Raw genomic sequence first — 19,481 nt, 5'->3', positions numbered from 1 at the left:
TTCTGAAATGAAAGCTCATTTCAGGCAAATTTGATTAAGAACGGTAATGTGGTTTTTGAAACTAAATGTTGCATGTCTATGACAAATTAATCTTTACCATTAGACTATTCCATCATTTCCTTTGTACTAACTTTTTAATTTGCAGAAACACTGTAAGATCCAATTTTGATTAATTTCCTTGATACTGAAGACGTAAGTATTAGAAGTCAACCAATGGCAGCCACATGAGTTACAGAATGTGCTCTTGCACCGTTTTTCCATGGAGTGTAATAGGACAGAGTATCCTGGTATATTTTTACTAATCTGTGAAGTTCATAAGATAAATTAGTGACACTTCCACCAAACAAATGAGATTTCAGTTTGAAACACTGCACTCTTTCAAGGATAAGTTTTAAGTCATTTGATGTAACTGAAGACTCTTTTTGACTTTGCTAAGAATTGAGCACTCTAATTGACAGAACAGATAATAAAGCATGGCAAGTACAATATTGAGACAGAGTAGCATGACATGACAAAAGCAACTACCAATTATCTGCTTTTTCCTGAAACTAATAACAAGTAAATTGAAGATGGGATTCAACTTCTATTCCGTCAAAATTTTTTTTAGCTACATGAGTGATCCAAGTTTTGCAGCTATTGGCTACACACTGTCTGCACATCATGCCAGGGCCAGGATGTTTGGCAAGCATTTCTTTGCTGACATCTTTGTGGTTACAGACCTCCTGCTCATACTTGCATAGAAACTGTAAATTGAACCTTTTACAGTCTGTTATATTCCAGAGCACCTACAAATTACAGGTAATGTAAGAATGAGAGTAGACTTAGAAATAAAGACACATTGCTAAGATGTTATATTCACCTACAGCACTGTGGCCAAAGAGTGCATTCAGAGATGCCTGATTGCAATGTGCTTAAGTTCACAAATGCAAAGTCTAGCATCAAGAAATATCAGGAAAAAAACTGAAAAAAAAAAAAAAAAAAAAAACAGAACAAAACAAAATAAAACAAAAACCCAGAAAAATCCTTTTTTTTTTTTTTTTCATGTTTGTAATGTTGTTTCTTGCCTAGCTGATTTTCGTAAACATCATGAGGTATGAAAAAAGTTGAACAAAAATGTTACAGTTCTGCTTTACATGTTTTGAAACAAAAAATAAGACTTTAGAGAGTTATAAAACCACCTGACAAAGGGATGTACCATGGGCAAAAGCATATCTATTAGTAGCTTCATCAGAACTAGCAGAAGATGCTTAAAGGAGAAACACAGTTACAATAGTCTTCAGTTGAATCAGTTAACGAAGTGAAATATCTTTTCCAGAATCAGAGTTGTAGACTTCAGGAAGATCAGAAGAAACAAGATGATGGAAAAAGGAAGTAGGTTCAGTGTGAGATGACAAAAAAGAATAGGCTGGTAACATTCATTTTTGAAACCACTCCCTGAGAGTATCAATGTTTTTATTTGCTTTTATGTATGTAGTAAATTCAATCAGTTTCTCAAACAGAACCTTGGTGTTGACAGTTTGTAATTTTCACTAACTTAAAGATGGAATTTATTAAAAAACTACTCAAGTACTGTTTCTTCAAAGCTATTTAACATCCTTTCTTCACAAGAGTTTGGAATTAATTCTAAACTACATTACAGATTTTTTATAATACATTATTTTCATATATTTTTTTTCCTTTAACATTTTCTTTCATGTATAGTCACGAATCCTTAAATGATTATGTAAGTGCCAAACGTTAACTAACCAACACAAAACATGTAAAATAGTATACTTACATTAAGAGAGTTTTAACTGTAAAACAAAGATTATTATCTTTATCCCTACAGGGTTTGAATTTCTTTAAGAAATAAAGTTTATTTCTAATTAATGTTGACTACATCTAATTAATGTTCACTACATGTTGGCTTCATTATATCTGCCTAATTGCATGAAGAAGACCAAGACAGCAGTTCTAATAATATTTAGTATACCTATTGCAGAGTTTTGGAATATTTTTTGACCCAAAATTTCTCAAAAGGTCTCAAACAGATGCTCACCCTTTCACAGCATACTGTAAATCATACAAACAATGTTAAGCTTGTGTTCATCTAAGTAAAATAAAACACTGCTAGTGAAATAATAAGTATAATTCTCTGATGAAGAGTTTGAAATAGCAGATGGTGTTATCACTTTGAAAGCAAGGAGGTAGCTGTGTTGAAGCAGTAGCATACAGAATATTCTGGTCTTGTAGCTTCAGATGGCACTTAGTTCTTTAAAGCAAAAACAGGAAAGTGATTGATGTTACACAGCAAACAGTCTGCTTCTTACATCCCCAGTGGCAGTGCTTATCACTTTGGAGTTCTGCTAAAGTAAAACTTACAGAAGCCTTTGTCAACAAACTGCAGTTATGAAAGGAACTGTCATGATTTCTTTGCCAAAAAATTCCAGTCTTTGTGAACAAGTCAATCTAGGATTACTTGGAAACACTCCTGAACTTGCTGCCAGTCACCTCTTGGAATATGGATAAATAATAAATCTGGGGCAAGGTTTGTTGTTTGACCAAAGGGAGAAAGGGAATAAAAGCACTCCTCTCTTCCCCAAAGGTTCATCTGAGATATCTATATATCCTTCTTTAAAACATTTCTGTACTGACACTGAGTTCTCAAGAATTCGGTTAAAAAGAGACTGTGTTTCCAAACACTTGTAATATCAGCCCTTATACTTAAAGAGATTTGTATACCTTCAGATAAAATGCAAGTCTTTAGTTCCTAAGCCCTCAGAGTTATACTGTTACTTATTTCACCATAAGGAAAATCCAAACATCTATCTGTTATTTACATACACATATTTTATAGATACATATATTTATGTATACACAAATATACATATTCATACATATATATTTATACATATAGATATTTATACATTGACATACGTATTCATAAATATATACAAACAAATAACATATTTTTTTTTAATAGAGACTTCTCTGGACTACAGGTAAGCGCCGATAATCCAGGTCCTTATTTTGATAGATTCACATTGATTTATATACAGTATAAATGAATATCTTAATCACATTTTAACATTTCTTGGTAGGAGAGCTAGTCTTTCATAATAATTTCAAACCAAAATTCTACTACCATGAAGACTATTAAAACAGAAAAAAAAATTACACATGAAACTGAATCAGCCATGATTCAGTTATCAGTTATGCGGTTAGTTATTAATTAGCCATGTTTTCTGTGGACAGGTGATGACTAACTGAAAATACTATATATGCATTTAATGTATTTACCTACTTCAGCATCCACAAATGCTTGTCTAAATTTTTTCTAAATTTTTATTATTCATATTTTTCATTAGTCCCTGGATAAATTTTGCTGCCACCTAGCTAGAGAATTGACACAGTAAAAAATCCTGAAGATGTATACTTATAAGACCAGAGTAATGAATAGCAAGACATTGCTATAATAATTTCCAAACCAGTTTCTGAAATCAAATTTCTTTTTGCAAGTCTATGACTAGATAAACTAAATTACAACCAATAAAATTTGCAGAAATATCTTAATCTAGTTTAAGTATAGTGAAGTAAAAATGACTATTATCACGAAAGTTAAAGTAGGCACATTGAAAGTCCAGCTCCTGCAAATGGCAACGAAATATTTTCCCTCTGCAGCAGACCTCAGCAGTCCTCAAAGACTATTTGCCAGGCCTAACAAACCATAATTCTTATAGATGGCTTCATGTCACGCATCCTATATTTTAAAATCTGTATATGAACACAGAAAGTATCACTTCTGCAAAATTTTATCTGTCCCTTCAGTCTCTTCTTCTTCTACCTTTTTGAAATGTTTTATCTTCAGAATAAAATTTCTAAGTCCAGATTCTTCCCTTCTCAGTTCAGTCTGATCCTTCTGCCTGTTGCAACTTCACTACCTCAAGTAGCAAGCACTGCTCACAGCAAGCAAGGTGGAGATGTTAGGACTGGAAATGCTACTTAATCACACCCTTTCCAGGAAAGAACAGTGTCCAGTGCACAGCTACACAACCTGAACTTGGACAATGCCAAAATGCCTCAAGTCATTCAAGAGCAGTATAAACAGGTAAAATAGGTAAAATTTCTCAATATCTGCACAGAGCCCACTTTATCATATCCTATTCCTGGTACAAAATTGTGGAGACACCACAACAGCTCAACAACTCACTTTCATACTGTTACCTTTGCTCTTTAACCTATCCACAAACCAGAAAAGAACACTTAGGAACATACTGCATACCATGTGTAGGGCTTGAATTATACAATTACGTCCTTCATGGGCTCTTCAGGCCTACATGCTTTTAATCTAGTTCTACTAGGCTTATATAAATGTATCCCTCCTGCTCTCTGGAAAGAAACCAAATCCATTTCAACCTGTAATGTAAATAGTTTCTTTTCTTCACACGTCTTCACACGTACAGCGTGTGCTGATTTCACCTTAATTATATATTTCCCATTGTGAGAACTCAAACTGTGGGACACTGGAAAAGAATGTAACCCACAGCCTATAAAGCATGGGGGCTGAATCTTGGCCTCCATTAACACCTCATTAAGAAATGCCTGTACTGTACTTAAAATCAGCTAATGATTTTTAAATGTATTTATCAACCTACAACTTAATAATGTAGAAACAATATTTTTCTCTAATACTGAATGAGCAATAATACATTTTAATCTCCACAAATCAACATGAAACATTAGAGGTACATTATTATCTCAAGCAAAATCTCTGCTGGTCATTGTCAAATGCAACCTTCAACATGACCATACCACTAATACCACAAATGGTGTTAATTGCAATATAAATTTTCTTACGAGCAAAAGCTGATGGACTGAGGAAAACACCTTCAATTCCTGGGCTTGTATACAGTTCAAGTTACTAAGTTAAAACCATAAAATTAATTCAACCCCAAATAAAGGAATGGCAAAATTCTCACGTTTGAGTTTAATGTGAGTGAAGACAATCCTCTGTGTTACCAAAAAACACCATTGCAGCTTACACTGAACTGACAGGTTTAACAGTAGTTCAGGAATGCAGGATTTTGATTAAGTCCCACTGAAGCTGAGTAAATGGCCATAGCATCAAACAGAGGTTTCACAGTATATCCTTTAATTGGCAAGGGGATTGTGGTATTCCTATCCATCAGGCGACCCTTCTGGGCAAGGGTTAGGACTTGAGCTTGTTGCAGTGAGTTGGGAAGCATGTGTGCTCTGCAGGTGAAGCCTGGTTTGTAGAGAGCAAAAAGCTCTCATTCATTCTCAGTTCACTTTACTTTCACTGAACATCACTTTTGAAGGAGAAAAAGGAAAGGAAAATTTGTAAAAATCAGTGCATCTAATTTGTGGATGCCTTCTCCTAGCTCTGTAAGGTAATAAGCTTTTAAAGTAGATTAGGTATAAATACTCCTCCCATTGAAAAAAAAAATCTCATGTCCTTAAAGCTCATCATACTCATCACAGAAGTTTTTACTTATCTGTCAGTACTAGCCTAGCGTGCAGTGGCCTAAATGCTAATTAACCTCCAACATTCCCAGTTGCAAAGGGAGGCATTAAGTAGGTATGTCTGCTTTCATGTTTCAGGATATCTGTGATTAAAGTTATTGCTGAATTTACAACTGAAAATATACGCAAATGGATTTCACTGCCTGTACTAAAATGGTCCAACCACCACTTGGTAACTGCCTATGCCCAGCTGGTACCCATAGCAGCATCCCTCTGGAGTAAGTGCAATTCAAATGAGGGGATCTTCCTGCTGTTGCTGTTTGATTAGTGAATGCAGCAACATTTACTCATGGACTTCATACTTGGATGCTAAATTCTTTTGGATGGGAGAGTTGTGAGTGCTGTTCCCAGGGTGCTACAAGGGATGCCACGTACAACCTTTGACTTTGGTTATGTAGTCAGGCATTCACTGACTGCAACACAGTTTGCAAAATCAGTCACATTTCATAAGTGTGGCAGGTTACTCTATGAGGTGAAATATAAGATGGAGATATGTGTGCTAATGGTAGAGAATTTGCTTGGAAAAGATCTTTCTGTGTCATTGGATCTGGGAAAACTGACATCAGGCAGGGGAGGTTTGGCCCTCAGTGAGAAACGGATGTTTTAAAATTTCCTTGAAAATATCAGTGCCCAAATTACTGGCTCCCTGCTGAAAGTGAAAGTAGTATGCAGTGAAATGTACAGTGATTCCTACCAGCGGAAAAACAATTACTCCTACAAGTGAGCACAGAAGCAGTTAGTAGTTGCAGAACCATAGTGGGGAGCTTGCCAAAACTGGCAGCTAAACCCTGAACCAACATAACAGTAGGTCTACTTGTCTCATTTACTCTGCTTTTCTCATCTCCCTAACTCCATTGCAAGCAAATAAAGATCAATAATAACAATAGCCTTAGTGATTACACCTAGAAATAAATCAACAGTAAAATACATTTTCAACAAAGGAGATGTGAGGGAATTATATAATCAGCATTTATCACTCATTTCTACTGATTTACATATTGAAAGGAATTTATTGCATTGATAGCAATCAATCGTTTACTTACAAGAAAGCTTTTCATGACAAGTCTCTCTTTCTAAAACATGCTTCATTGCCATAATAAAAACAAAACTGACTTCATAGAGCTTCCTAGCAAGGTATACAGACCAATTATCCTATTCAGATTCTTTCTTTATAATTGTTAATTTAGCTTGCTACATAAAACATAATTAAACCTTGTTTAGACTGAAGCTATGTGGAGTTCTAGCTGATGCTAGATTTTAAATCCTAGCCATACTTAAAATACATATTTTAATATACTTCACACTGATGCTGCATAGTTATCACTTCCATAGCCACAGAAATGTACTTCAGTAAATTAGCATTTTCTCACTCCCAACTATGTCAGCAAAAAGGTATTTTCTTTTCATCTTTGCACAAAAGGTAATATCTAAACATAGCTGATTGGCTTAACATCAATTTACCTTGCACGCTTGCATATTTTTTCCATCTCCACTAATAACTGGAGGCTAATAATAACTTATAAGGCTAATAACTGCCTGACATATATGTATGACATCTACAAATGTATATACTACTACAGAGGACTGAAACGTCATGGCTGTGTACAGGTACCTATAGATATACATAGGATGAGAACCGAACCATAAGGAAGAGTTTAAATCACATGCAATCTAGAACAAGGGGGCACTTTGAAGGAGCTAAGGGAGAAGGGGTTAGGTTTCTGGGAGACTAAAACTGAAGAAAAAAGTTGTAAGTAATGTACACAAATATGAGAGAAAGTAATATTTTTCTTTGAGTAGCAACTAAACTGGAAGCAGACTTACATTGGCAGTTAGTCATTTTAATTACAGTGTGATGACACTTGCTAGTTTAGAAAATGAATCATATGGTTACACAGGAATGCAGCCTTTTTGCCTTAGCTATATTTGTAGATAAATAAAATTCTAAAAGTGAAACAGACATTCAATTGCTTAAGGGTTACTTTATGTATGAGCATATTTATTCAGTAGTAATTTCAGGGTATCTTCTCATGACTTTCCTTATTATTAAAGATCAGACATCCTTCTTACATCACAGAGGACAACACAGAATGACAAGAAAACCTAATGCTCTTTCAGGTATAAGAATATTGAAACAGCCTAAAATCAATCACTACAAGTTCCTGAAATTATTCTAATCACAGATACAGTTTAGTACAAGGACATAATTTACAGCATTTCTGAAGAGGAATATTTTACTCTGTCAAAAGACCGCAGTTTAACCCCACTGCAACACTTTCAGTGAAGTCAATGAACTTGCATTAGCATAAAGGCTTTAAAAACCTGACACACTGACCTACCTTTATGTGACAGACGTAACCTTGGCTGTCTCGTATCTGTTGCATGACATCCAGCCGGTAACTCTAGTAACAAGCCACATAGTGCCACAATTAAAAGGTCCTGGGCAGATGCCATCATGCCCAACATCGAAATCTTGCTCTCTTCACTTAACTGCTGCTCTTTGTTTGTTATTTTTTTAAGGCTCCAAGTTCCACTTCTACTTTTCCAGTACAGTCAGATATCTCTCTTTGGTCAGTTTGTGGGGTATCTCTATGTGAAAAATCAATGTTCGTCAGAAGAGCACACAGCCTCAGCTTGCCATTTGTCAAGCTGTGCAAATGTCATGTAAAAATATTCCCTCCCCAGTACAATTGTTTATAAAGTGCGAGGACATTCCAAGGCGTTACTCTGCAGTGTTGTGTCTTGAGCTCTCTAGTAACTCTGCCCGTGGATTCAGGAAGAAGCTGTATTTTCAGTCCCTCCTGCAAGGCAATTCATTAAACGAAGGAGGGAAAAAAAGAAAAATAAAAAAAAAATAAAAAAGAAAGCACCCTCCTCCTTGGTGCTCTTCGGAACTCAGCCCCTTGCTCTGACTTGCTAAACAGCCAGTTTTAATTCACCTTTCACCTTTCCTAATTAAAAACAAGAAGTGCCATTCCCTCCTGGAGTTGCAGGATCCACCCAGCGGGGAAGCCGGGCTGTCAGGCTGCCGTATTTACTGAGAAAGTTCAGCGAGGGTTGAGGCGATGTACAGTACGAGCTGCTTCTAGGAAGCGATTTAATCCACGTGCTGTGCGCTGATTCCTCAATTGCTTCATGCTTTCACGTTGTAAAGCATCAGGAGAAGGGTCAGAATTCTTCCTGCCCCTCCCTTCTGAAAAGTCATTTCAGGTTTTTTTTCCCAGCTCCATGTTAGAAGAGGATTAACCCTTGAATTAACAGTTTAAGTGCATTATCACTTAGAGTCATTAAACAGCATGCTACTAAGTGGATCAGCAGTCTGTTTTAAAAAGGGTTTGGTTTTATGATGTTGTTTTTGGTTGGTTTTTTTTTTTTTTTGGGGGGGGGGGGGGTTGTTTGTTATTTTAGTTTGTTTTTTCCAAATGTGGTTCTACACACATCTTAATGAGAGCATGATAAACAGCATCAGATTTACTAGTGTCAAGCAGCTACTTCTTACACTGCAACTAACAAATACCAAATAACTCCATTCTTTTTTTTTTAATTATTTCTAATTAAACATCATTAAAATTCACATCATTAAAATTCTACCTGTGGCAAAAATTTTTATTTAAAAAGTCTATAGGTTCATGTCTGAAATACAGAAATGTAGGATTAAAATGCTCTGTAGCTCAGATCTCATGCATATTTTAGCATTTTGTGAGGTGCATTTTAGTTGTTAACAATTGTAGGGTTTTTTAAATTTGTTTTTGTGTTTGTTAATGAAGGTGTTAATATCATCTCAGGTCTTTGCAAAAATGAAACACGAAAACTAATATACTCATACAGAGATAATGCACTCAAACACATCTGGCAGCCTACAAAAGAGAATGATATCTGGAGAGAAAAAATTAATAAGAAATTTCTGTATGCCAGCAAACTGAAAAGAACCTAGCACAATAACATTGTGAAATGCTAAGAATTGTAATGACAGGATAAATAGATGGGAGAAGACAGATCTGCAGATCTGTTCAAGGAGAATGAAAAATACGAATTACTAGGATGGAAAAAAAGAAAAAAAAAAACAGGGAGCAACTTTGGGAGAAAAGACAAAAGTAAATCAATGAGGGTGCCCAAGGACTCCTGGCTGTATAATTAGAAGTGAGGAGGTCATGTCTACCTGTTAGTTCTCCAACAGCAGGTCACGTACACATACCTGGGCTAACCTTAAATCAGTTGGAAACTGTGCCATCAGCAGTCAAACCACAGGAGCAAAGCTGAGCAAGAGCTAAATCACATAGCTCTTTGTTCCATTTCGTGCACACACATTGCAGGTTGCACTGAATTGTATATTGATGCAGGGCTGTGGGGCCAGCTGTCTGGCAGTCACTCAGTATGTGTGCTAGAGACATTGTCTGTGAAAACAATACTGGCTCTGCCTCAAAGAACTGATCTCAGCACAGACAAGTTTATCATCTACCTGATGGAGATTTTATTATTGGCACCTTTCTGTCGTACTAGGCGTATCAATGTGCTGCATTTGATCACTCAAAGCTGCTGTAAAGAGCACGATCTGTTGAGGCCTCCCTGAAAATTTACATTTGTCTTTCGATGCGATTCTGTGAGCTCTTATTGAAATATTCACATTTTATTCCTAAATAAAGATAGAATTAATAGAATTCTAGAAGACTCATTCTTTCTTAAATGTAAACCTTAAAAATTTAAACAATTCAGTTTCTGAAGTAACCCAAATGTTCTTTTTGCTTTTAAGAATCTTGATATAGAAAATTCAATAGCCTTTCTAATTTAACCTATACATTTTCAAAAAGGCTACAGAAATCCAAATGCAAGCTCAAGTATGAATACTGAAAAAATATTTAGTGAGTAAACCGAACATTGATGCAAACCCTCAAATTCTGCCCCTCTCTGGAGCTGTTATTCAAACTACAGTAGGAGGTTAGTTGTTGATATTCTCAGGATGCAGCTAATTCCATAGATGCTGAACCTAATTAGTTAAGACTTTGGGTATCCTGAGGTGGTACTACCACAATAGTGTAACAAGCTTAAGACGGTTTCCCCAGCTTTAAATTCCTTAAATTCTAGTTTCATTTTCCTGGAAGGTGAGAGAGAAGGGAGCTGCTGGAAACAATGGGCCTTATTTTGTTCTTAGGTAAGAGAAAAGGTGCAGCACATCTACTCAGACAAGCTCTGTGTAAAAATAAGGGCAACTCCCTTCTGATGAGAGCTTACCTGCACACTCAGTCGCATTTCAAAAACCCATGCATCCCCAGCCATTACGTAGCTCTTGGCTCCCTACAAACACAACGTGACCCAGAGCAGGGGCTTCAGTAGTGTCAGAAATACCCAGGAAGCTGATTTTCATATTTGTGCCCAAGGACAAAGTTTTTCTGTCTGAAATCTGATTCTTGAGTTAAGTGGGCCGTGTGGATGCCTCAGGCTACTTCCCGGGCCTGCCAAAGAGCAGGGCTCCAGAAGCTGGAGTTGCTGTTGGATGGGGAGGCTTCAGCTGAAAGCAAGAGATGCTGGCATGCACATGCAGGGAATGGCTGCTGAACACGAAGAAAGATGGCTGCACTGGAAAGAGGTCCAACAAGATGGAAGGGAAAGGGAAAATGCACATATTGGTGTAAGCAGGAGACTCACTTCTTTCCTAGAAGAAAAAAAAAAAAAAGAATGTTCTTAACAGATATATCCTTGCTTCATTTTTTCTCAAATCGTTGTGTAAGATATATAAGCCTTACAGCACCTTACCAAAATAAATAAATAAATAAATAAATGAAAATAAAAATTGATGAAAAGTGAGTAGTGGAAAGGTACACACAATTTCAAGGCAGAAATGTGTGGCCTCCGGCAAGGCAGACAAGCTCTTTGCCTCAGCAACTTTTCAATTAAACAGACATGTGGTCTTGCCTCAAGGGGTGTTTTGAGAGACTTGTTCCTGAAGGATTTTAAACAGTACGTACAAGGATAGCAACTAAGATGTTCAAATATTAGGATTCTGTCTTAGATGAGTATAAACACAGATGCCAAGGGCTGCAGAGCCCACATGCAATACCTTGCTGGGTTTCTGAAGAGTAAACATGGTGGGCTTACTGTATATTTTCTGTTAATAAGGCAAATAGAACAGATCTCTGTTGAACCTGAATTTTTTTCAGTAGCAAAATGTCTGTTTAAGTGAATGCTGACAGGTAAGTAGAAATTCATACCTAGAAGTCTTCAGGTATTTAAAATTGAAATGCAAACCTGGTATTTGACTGCTGGGATAAAGTTTATATAATTGCTCTCAGCTAAAAAATACTAGAGGTTTTCTTAATAGAAAAGATAAAAATAAAGATGCTGTGTACACTTGCATTCTGTATGCATAGTAAAAAAACTAGTAAAAGAACTCCAAATTAATTGTGAATTGCTTTGTAAAGTCTGTAAGTCACGGTTTGATCTGCTGCAGCAACTGTTGCACAGATGCACAGCAGTTCTAATGAAGCCAGTGAGCCTGTAAATCTAAACACTCTAACATAAAATGCTTCTGACATACTGTGTGAACTCGTTTAACTGAGAGAGTAAATGTAAATGTAGGAGCATGATATAAATAAGGAGATCTGCTATTAGCTACTAGCAGCAGTAACAAATTCTAAACATTATAACTATAAAGCAAAATGAAGTGTTTAGAAATGTTAAAGCTAGGGTGGTCCAAAGATTGCTATAACCATGACTCAAAACCAGTTTGAAAGTTACAAGACTGCCTCCTTGTAAAGACAATACACTGAGCCATGGCAGAAAATCTCTTTCAGACTGTTTGCAGATCAAAAGAAGGTGTGCAGTCCAAGGAAGAGCTGTGTGGCCTTCAATGAAAGTTAATGATGCCTGCATCTTCATTAGTCCTGTAACCTGTGGTAAGTGTATTGTAACGGTAATCAGAACTTCATTTATTTAACAGACAAATCTTTAAACAAAACTTAAATGAATCTTTCTCTTAAAGTATTTTACTTGCAAAGCTTTCATTTGTCACTATTTATCCAGTGAACATTGCAATTAGTATTGACATTTCAGCTTTCAAATACTATTATAGAGAACTACTTAGAGTAGATAGGGGAGATGAAGGAAAAGCTTGTATTACATGTATATCTTTGCCTTTGAGGTGGGAATTCATGCCTGCTCCAGCCTCTGTTAGGAACTGGTAACTGGCTCTTGCTTCAGCCCTACAGAAAAATGCTTGTCATTGCAGTGGTGCAATGATGCAGCCTCTTAACTCCTAATCAACCAACAAAAATTCTGTGGACACACTAAGCAAGAGTTCTGACAAGACACAACAAGAACATGGAAAAATAGATCCAACAGGTGAGTAAATTGCTCAATAGTATCTTCTTAGATCTCTCCAAGAAAGGAGCAGAAAACCACTTGAATGACCCCACTGACCCTAGGGAGGATGTGTTAACTGATAGCAAAAGAATGCTGCCAGATCCTGTTTGATAAAAGGTAATAACAAGAAATTATAACAAAACTTAGTCATCATATAGAATTTTCAGTCTATAGATGATTCTCACAATTGCTTTTGTCTGCTGGAGTTGGATCCTAGTCCTGTGTGAAAGCTGATGTGTTTATATACAATGTCTTAGGACAGAGAAATGTTATTTCTCTTGTTTCATACACAGTATATTCTCTCTTTGATCCAAGATCAAATTTGGACAATATTCATTAAGCAAAAGAGTTTGACTGAACATGAGCTTGCACTTCAAGCTCGCCGCAAAATTATCCCATAAATTAGTGCTCCGGAGGAAAAAATAATTCTCAACTAAATTACTTTTCTCTTGATTTCAGAGAGACTGGGTTTTGTCAGGTAAATATTGAAACTCACTGTCCTTGGGACATTGTTGTTTGCAGTAGTGTCACTTCTATGACTAATTATAGGTGAATGTCAATACTACTTGGGCCATAGATCACATAGTTTCGTTAACCTATATACAACAGGTGGAGTAAATGCTTCTTTCTTCAAATGCAGTTCTCTTCAGTGTATCTTTATGAGTTGCACTAAAAAAAATAGAGTATCAGTATCTTAGCTCTGAAATCAAGTACATGAGCTTGACATACGATTAGCACATGGGTCACAGCAATCTGTATGGTTAGTTATGGATGAAAATCAAATTACTGATTTCTCTAGAGGAATGTATTTTTGATGATATTTTTCCTACTAAATAATTGCAGAAGTCTGTCTAAACAAAAGTAAAAATGGAACAGCTTGACTTTTGTTGATGATTAAATATGGCATGTTGTATTTTCCATTGATCACTGAGAAGAAGATAAAAATGTATTCAGAAGTCTAGTATTAAGTAATTATGGGTATCAGACATTTCCTATTAATTCATAATGAGAATTATTTTTTTTAACTCGATGTTCTTTGTAGTACTAGATGAATAATATGAACACTGTAATTCTCTCTTTAAAAGATCTTACAATTGATCGTTTGTTAATTCTTCATTATGTTTAAAAAAATGCACACTAATTATATAAAAACACAATCTTACACCTTAAAGGTGTAATTTGTTGTTTCAGTTCATAGGTGTCAATCTGCTACATAATGAAGTGTTTTGGTCATTGACAGAGACAGCTTTAAACAATGTTTACTTTTCTTAATCAGACACATGAAGATATAACCTACAAATTTTCTGTTTGAAGCCTACAGCCACCTTCTAATATAATTATTTCTCAAAGGTGAAATGGAAAGTGTAAACTGAAAAGCATTTTGACCACAAATCAATTGTAGGTTTTAGAGATGCAAATGTATTTTGATGCAAAATATTTGAAAATGAATTCCAGTTTTATTGACTGATAATAGTTTCCACACATCTGCTTTAGCAAGGTGATGTCATCATCAGGATGGACGTGTATCCTGAACAAAATTTAGTTCATATTTTTACTTACACTTATTACTGGAAGTCATATATGATGACAGATCCCAAAAGCAAAGAGCAAATTGGTATATGCTCTGATTTGCCTCGGCAGTATATAATCTACTTCCAGAATGAATTAGATTTCTTATGACAGCATCATAGTCCAAAATCCTTTCCTTTGAAAGACAAAGGAAATCTAAAGAATCAGTTTCAAACATTTAATAGGGAACATGCTGGGTAGAGAGTTGACAATATTTGACTGCAATACAGAAAGAAGCTTAGTTGAGATGCTTTTGGGTCATAGTGTTAAAGCATTAAGTCCCTCCATGGTTTATTGAGATTCAGAGGTGTATATACTTCTATGAATCTCTTCACAAGTGTCACTGAACTAACATTTAGGTATTGAAATGCTGAGTACTGAAGCAGACAAATCTCTGGTATTTTATGTCACCCCTTAGTACATAGTGGCTGTTCTCTCTGCAGCCACAGACAGCTTTGCAGATGTGAGAGGTGTCGAACCTTTATGATTCTGGACTGAATATGTAATAGGAATTGAAAAATGTATATCCTTAAGGGCTTTTGAAATCACAGCATTAATAAGATCATTATTTTCACAAAAACAAAACAAAACAAAAAATCCATTACTACCTTTTAACTGCTACGACACACAGATACACCCATGCTTTCTCTTAGCCAAGAATAAATCCATGTGAGACAGCATCTTGACTGACTGAATTGCTGTCCTTTTCTGTGCACTAGTTGAAACAAAGACTTTGTCTTTGTGTGGTGACTTGGGTGTGCCTTACACCATTAGCATTTCTTTTTTTGCCATCTGCTGTATTATTATGAAGAAAGTCATTATCATTGGATTTCACTTTTGACATCAGTCTAGACAGACATTTAATTGAAACACGAACATACACTTAAAGAACAAAACAAAACAAAACAAAAAAAAAACGAGAGGCTTTAACACATTTTCTTTATTGAAGAGCCAACAACTTCAGCTTTTAAGTCTCTGGAAAAGGTATCAAACAGCACTGAATTAATCCTTAAATTGCAATCTTGAGGAAATGGAAGAGCAGTGACAGTCTATTTTTCAACTAGATATGTGATTACCTTATCTCAGGGAAATCTGTTGTCTGTTTGCCAAGATCATTTATATCATTTTAAAGTGTGGATGAAATTGTATTACTGTCATCTACTAAGACCACAGAATCACAGAGCTGAAGGGTCCAGATGGATCTCCATAGAAATTGACTCCAAAACCTCTCTGGGCAGCCTGTTCCAGTGCTCAGTCACTCTGACAATAAAGAATTTCTTCCTTATGTTAGTATGGAACTTCCTGTGTTCCAGTTTCTCTTATCTATACACTGTCTTAATAGTTATTCAGCAGTATTCCAGTGTATAACATCAGTTGTTAGTTATTAGAATAACTAGTCAGCAATCCAGTATTACAGCTGTGCAAAAAAAGTACAGTAGTATTGTCAAATGTGAGAAAAATATTAACAATTAAAAATTATGACAGTGCCGGATAATACAGAAATGTAATATACACTAATTTCTCCAGTTTCTAAATCAAGCATAGAGATAGAAACATTAACAGAAAGCAAGTGATTGTATCAATATGGAAGGCTCTCCTTTGGGCAAGGGAGGGTCACTCTCCCAACCATAGCTAAGCTGAATTGAAAGTGAGAGGCTGGAGATCTGTGAAGGAGAATATGAAGAAAAATTTTTAAAAAAAGTGCTGTGGCAGTAGGATGAGCTAGACAGCAAACTAGCTGGCTCGGGATGTGGTTAAAACCATGTTATTTGGGTCATTTTTAACTAGACTACTCTATCCTTCAGGGGAGGTGTACCGGATGATGTATTACTTGTTTTCCACCCCTAGATGTTATGATCTTATGAATGTTGTGGCTCAGAACTATGTCTATTTTGAATTAACAAAACCAGTTTGTATGTAATGGGCAAGGCAAGGATTAGGGAGTTGCTTAAATAAACAGTACAAGACTATTTATATGGTGACTTCATGAAGGTACAGTGAAAACCACACTTCTCTGGCTAATCCCTCTGTAGGGATTCTCTGAGTCATAATTTGTTTTTATACAAGTGACCATCTTCCTCCAACAATAAAGGAAGGAATGACCCAAAAGAAAAAGTCATTACAGACTGTAGTTTAGTCTTGTGTGTCTTCCCTGCTCAAACACCAAGTACATGTGTATTCTCAAAAATAGAAAAGTTAAAGTAGGCAAAACCAGAAGAGCATAAAAATTATGACTGTCTGAGGGAAGACCTGATTTATAGTATGACAAGTAATATGGTCTGGTGTTGCTGTGCTATCTGGTGCTCAGCATAATTGCTTTAGCAGGTAATGTGATATAGCTTTAATAATGATAACAATTAAAATATTATGTAATTGTTAAATCATCTGCAATCCAGAGTGGGGTGTAAAATGCAGAACTTTCTCATTTTTGTCCCCATGTGTCACTTCTGCAGTCTGTGTACTTCTTCAGTTATATTTTCAGAGCCAAATTCTTGCATCACCAAAACTGCCGGAAAATAGATGACCTCATTTACTGGTTGTGTAAAATGATTTGATTCAATTTCTATTAATAAAGATAGCTAAGAGTACCAAATATTCTGAAATTATAAATTTATTCTTGAGAAATGGGAATTTGCTAAAAAAGCTCATTCAATAAAATCTGTTTTATGGGTTAAATTTCTCTAACTGGATTTTTTAATCTTACAACAATTTAGTTGCAGCACTATTCACAAGAACTGATTATACAAAACAAAACAAAAACAAAAATAAAAAAGGGATTCCAGGTAATCCTTCAGACTTATCCTTCAGACTACAAGCACTGATTTCAAAACAGATATTCATAGACTCATAGAATCACAAGGTTGGAAACGACCTATAAGATCATCTAGTCCAACCATCTTCATGTTCCTAAGCATGCAGTTACAAGATTTATTGGGTCAGGTTTCAAAATCCTGATTTTTCAGCAAGAGAAATCTAGGAAATACAAAACAAACAAACAAACAAAAACAAACAAACAAACAAAAATACATCCTGGAGACAATGTTAGAAAATAACTATTCCTTTGCTTTATATTTGCTTTGCCTTCTCAGTAATTCTCTCAAAACAAATAAATATTTGTGTGAAACAGATTCAAGATAGAGATCTCTATTTGGAGAGAGGCTTGTGGGGTTTTCTAAGGATGGAAAACCTATTGAAATAGTACTGGACAATTGGGTCAGACTACTTAGGTGGACTCCCTGGATTGGATTATCTCTTGGGCTGGAGAAAGCTGATTGGAACAATACTAAAATGAGTTAGGGAGCAAATGAGATATTAATGAGTCCTGTGATATCTCAATGAAAGGATATTGAGGCTTACTTCAAGAGATTTTAGAGGGTCTGGAATGAAGGCAAGGACCTTCCTCTTTGTTTTTTCTTTTCTCCTCTAGGACGAGAGCCATTTCTTCCTCCCCTTATTTGCAGATACCTCTGCCTTCCCTGATGTACCTTCTGGCTACAGCACTGTGCTTTCACTGGAGGGCAAACACTCTTTCCTGTGTTCTTACTACTGACATGTTTCCTATACATTTTTCTCCATATCTTGGGCTGACATGAAGATGGAGCTGCTTTTAAATGAAACAAAGATAGATCATCTTCCTTCTCTTTCTAAGGTCAGGATCAGCAGAGTCCAGAAAACTATGCTGAGTAAAAAGTGTTCCTGCCTCTCCCAGCTTATGCACGGATAGATAAAATTAAAACTCTGAGGCTGCAAGAGTCATCTGCTTAGCTTTACACAGAGGGACCTCTCTTTTGTCTCTTTCAGGAGGCACTCGTAGACAACTGCCTATCTATGTTTATGTTGTGCAAGTTGTGCAAGTTTTTATCATTCAGATTATAACTAATGCCTATTAGTTGTTCCACTTTATTATAAGTAATTATTTAGGAGGCTAGGGTAGTAACTTCTTCCATTACACAGATTAGGATATTCTTCAGTCTCTGAACAAATCTTTGTAATCTGTATAGTTTCTTTGAAGTTTCTTGAATATTTTGTGTTCAATCAACTTTTCCATACTTTCTCCAAATGTGGCAATGGAAACAGAACACCTTTTTCTATTTGAAATTACTGCTTTCTTCTTCGCTGAAGTTTGGGACTTATTTGATCCACTTCTTATTTGTGCTCAGTATCATAATAGGCATTCACTGTAGGTCATTTCTGTTCTCAACGCCAAAGGATGCTCAAGTTTAAGAAGAAGCAGGATAAGCCTGCTAGAAAGAAATTGTTATAAATCCAAAGAAAAAAGAGTGTCACAAATGACTTGTTATAGAAGAAAAGAAAGCAAACAGTGCAACCTGAAGAATTTACACTGTTTCGATTGTGCTAACACTTTGCCTGGTAAGTGACAGAATAATAGACAAATGTTACCTCTGTCTACATGAGCACTTCTCTTAGATCCAACTAATGTTGAACTGAATGTTCTGACACACACACTACACTTCGGCTAGCATTAGAGAGTAATGAGAGGATGTAAATTGGATTCTTTTGTAATGAATCTAAACTGGAAGATGCATTCCAGGACTGGACTCAACATGTTCCTACTGTTATTGGGCACCTGTCCAAGGAATCAGACTAGAACTAATCCAAAATAAAATTCCTGGAATTCATACAGCATAAATGTCTGGTCTTGTTAATGGTATGTGAACTGATGAAAATGACTAAATGATCTCCTGGAAGTTCAAGTTCATAGAATCATAGAACCATAGAATCACAGAATAGTTTGGATTTGAAGAAATGTTAAGAATAATCTAGTTCCAAACTTCCTGCCATGGTCAGTGATGCTTCCTATTAAATCAGGTTTCTTTTTTTAATGAGGCAACATTGAAGTGTGGTCCTGTATTTCTGCATGTCCACCTCAAGCTAGAAGGCTATTTGACATAGACCTACTTGAACCTTCATTCTGTATGTAATTTTTCACTGAATAGATAAAGATTTTTCATGCAGAAAAATAATTTCACATTTTATTCAGCCTGAAACTTTTAAAGTTCTGAAATACAGTT

The sequence above is a fragment of the Phasianus colchicus genome, chromosome 1 (genome assembly GCF_987193195.1).
Source record: "Phasianus colchicus chromosome 1, bPhaCol1.hap1.1, whole genome shotgun sequence".
Taxonomy (NCBI): domain Eukaryota; kingdom Metazoa; phylum Chordata; class Aves; order Galliformes; family Phasianidae; genus Phasianus; species Phasianus colchicus.
Note: the sequence above shows the minus strand (reverse complement) of the source record.